This window comes from Vombatus ursinus, unplaced genomic scaffold, assembly GCF_900497805.2.
Source record: "Vombatus ursinus unplaced genomic scaffold, bare-nosed wombat genome assembly UNPS02009132.1, whole genome shotgun sequence".
Taxonomy (NCBI): domain Eukaryota; kingdom Metazoa; phylum Chordata; class Mammalia; order Diprotodontia; family Vombatidae; genus Vombatus; species Vombatus ursinus.
The window spans coordinates 13,212,576-13,216,198 of NW_020948910.1; positions in this window are offsets into that span (position 1 = coordinate 13,212,576).

Sequence of the window (3,623 nt, forward strand, 5' to 3'; positions counted from 1 at the left end):
TCACAACATGAATTCTCATGTTCTTTCTAGAGAACTATTTTCTGATTGTGTGACTGTATAGACTTAAAAATTGTAGTGAGATCTGAGATTTTTCATCATGAGTCTTTTGGAATTGTCTTGTATCATTGTATTGCTGAGAAGGGCTAAGTCAATCATAGCTGATCATCACACGGTATTGCTGTTAATGTATACAAAGTTCTCCTGGTTCAGCTCACTTCACTTAGCATCAGTTCATGTAAGTCTTTCCAGGTTTTTCTAAAATCCACCTGCTCATCATTTCTTATAGTACAATAGTATTCCATTACATTCATATACCACAACTTATTCAGCCATTCCACACTTGATGGGCATTTCCTCAGTTTCCATTTCTTTGCCACCACTAAAAGAGCTGCTATAAATATTTTTGTTCATGTGAGTCCTTTTCCCTTTTTTATGATGTCTTTGGGATACCGACCTAGTAGTGGCATTGCTGGATCAAAGAGTATGCACAGTTTGATTGTCCTTTGGGCATAGTTTCAAATTGTTCTCCAGAATGGTTGAATCAGTTCACAACTCCACCAACAATGCATCAGTGACTCAGTTTTCCCACATCTTCAACATTTATCATTTTCCTTTTCTGTCATATAAGCCAATCTGATATGAAGTGGTATCTCAGAATTGTCTTAATTTGCATTTCTCTAATCAATAGTGATTAAGAGCATTTTTTTATGTGACTCTAGATAGCTTTAAATTTTTCATCTGAAAACTGCTTGTTCATATCCTTTGACCATTTATCAATTGGTCATGTAGTTATTTTAAATGGAATATCTCTTTCTTTCTCTTCCTCATATCTTTTGTTGGTAATACACAGAAATGTTAATGATACTTGTAGCTTTATTTTATATCTTTCCACTTTGCTGAAGTTGTTAATTATTTCAATTTAGTTTTTTAGTTGACTCTCTAGGGTTTTCTATGAATACTATCAAAGTATCTGTACAAAGTAGTAATTTTATTTCCTCTTTGCCTATGTTTATTCCATAAAGTTCTTTTTCTTGTTTTATTTTTATAGCTAGCGTTTCTAGCATTATTGAATAGTAATGGTGATAATGGACATCCTTGTTTTACCCCTGATCTTCCCAGAAGGGATTCTAGCTTATCCCCATCACAGATAATGCTAGCTTTTGATTTTAGATAGATACTAACATCATTTTAAGGAATGTTCCTTTTATTCCTTATAACTCCTGTTTTTCCCTGCACAAGAATGAGTATTCTATCTTGTCAAAATTTTTCCGCATAGATTGATACAATCATATACTTTTTGTTGTTCTTATTACTAATATGGCAAATTAAGTTATATTTTCCCTAAAAATATTGAATGAACCTCGCATTCCTGGTTATAAGTCCAACCTAATCATAGTGTGTTATCTTTGTGATATATTGCTGTAGTCTCTTTGCTAATATTTTATTCAAAATTTTTGCATCAATATTCATTAGGGATCTTAGTCTATAGAGTTCTTTCTCTGTTTCAACTCTCCCTGATTTAGGTATCAAGATATTTGTGTCAGAAAAGGAATTTGGTAGGATTGCCTAGTTTTTTTTAGTTGATGTATATAATGTTAGAATTAATTGTTCTTTAAACTTTTGATATAATTCTCTTGTAAATTCATGTAGTCCTGGAGTTTTTCTTTGGTAGTTAATTTTTGTCTTTTTAGAAAATAGGGATTATTTCAGTATTTTATTTCCTAGGTTATTGATATGGGTAATTTATATTTTATTGGCATGGAGTTGGTGAAATAGCTCCTAATAATTTCTTTTGTTTCTTCATTTGTTGTGAATTTACCTTAAAATTTTTTTTGATACTATTATTTTACTTATTTCTTTTTTTAAATCAAGTTAGATGATCATGGCTATCTCTTTTATTGTGTTTTTTAAAAATAACTCCTAGTTTTAGTTATTAATCTTTTTTCAACTTTCAATTTTATTGATCCTTTTTTTTATTTTCATGGTGTTTATTTAAGAGTTTTAAATTTGTTCATTTTCTGTTTTCTTTTTAGTTATGTGTCCAATTTATTGACCTGGTATTTCTCTTTTTTACTGATGAGTGTTTAGAATTAGAAATTTCCCCCTAAGTACTACTTTGGCTGCATCCCAAAAATTGTGGAATGCTGTCTTATTGTCATTTGATTTAATGAAATTATTGTTTATATGATTCGTTCCTTGACTCACTCATTGTTCTGGATTAAGTTAGTTTCTAATTGATTTTTAATCTTTGCTTCAAAAGCCCTTTACTGAATATAATTTTTGTTGCATTGTGGTTGGTAAAAGATACATTTATTATTTCTGATTTTCTGCATGTGCATGAGGTTTTTATGCTCTAATACATAATCAGTTATTGTGAAAGTATCATACACAGCTGAGAAATAGGTATAGTCCTTTCTATTTCCATTCAATATTCTGTGCAGGTCTATCATGTCTTATTTTTCTAAAATTCTCTTCAAGTCCTTCATTTCTTTTTTGTTGGATTTTTCTAGATGTAAGAGGAATAAATTTACACCATTATAGTTTTTTTTCCCCTAGAATTCATTTACATTTTCCTTTAAGAATTTAGATGCTATATCATTTGATGCATATGTTTAGAATTGATAGTAGTGATACATTTTCTATGACACCTTTCAGCAAAATGTAGTTTTCCTATTTATCTCTTTTGATTAGGTCTATTATTTGTTATTGCTTTGTGTGAGACCATGATTGTTACCCAGGCCTTTTATACTTCAGCTGAAGCATATAATAGATTCTTCTCCCACCTCTTATTTTAACTCTGTGTATATCTTTGTGTTTCAAGTGTGTTTCTTGTAAACAACATATTGTTGCATTCTAGTTTCTAATTAATTTGCCTTTCATCTTTTGTTTTATGAGTGAATTCATCTCATTCATGTTCAGTTATGGATTATTAATTGTGTATTTCTCTTCATTCTCTTCTTAGATTTTTCCTTCTGTTTGTTTTTTCCACCCCCTTCCCAAACTCTTAAAGAGTTTGTTTTGCTTCTGAATAATCCCTCCTTTAATCTTCCTCTCTATCTCCTCCCCTCCCCTCAACCCTTTTTGCTGTTGTTTTCTCTATTGTGTGAAATTTATTTCTGTACCCAGCTGTGTCTGTATGTGTATTCTTCCCTCTTTTGACCAATTCCAATTGACCTTCTAATACCTTCCTCTTCTTTTTCCTTTCTAGTCTTTTCAGATCATCAAATATAACATCTTCTGTTTCTTTAGAGTTCTTCTGTCACCTCTAAGGATGATAGAGTTCTGAGAGGCTACATGTGTCTTCTTCCCATATAAGAATGTGAAGAATATGTTTATCCACGTTTAGTCCTTTATGATTACTAGCTCATTTTTACTTTGTTTTTTTTATGCATCTTTTGTTTGCTGTGTTTGTAAATCAGAGTTTCTACTCAGCTCTGGCCTTTTCATCAAGAATACTTGGAAGCCTTTTATTATTGTAGGTTGATTTTTTTCAGTTTTGGTGGGTAAGTTATTTTTTCTTGTAAGCCTAAATCTTTTGCCTTCAGAAATATCATATTCCAGTCTTTCTGCTCCTTTATTGTGGTGGCTACTGAATCTTGTGTGAACTTGACTGTGGCTCTTTT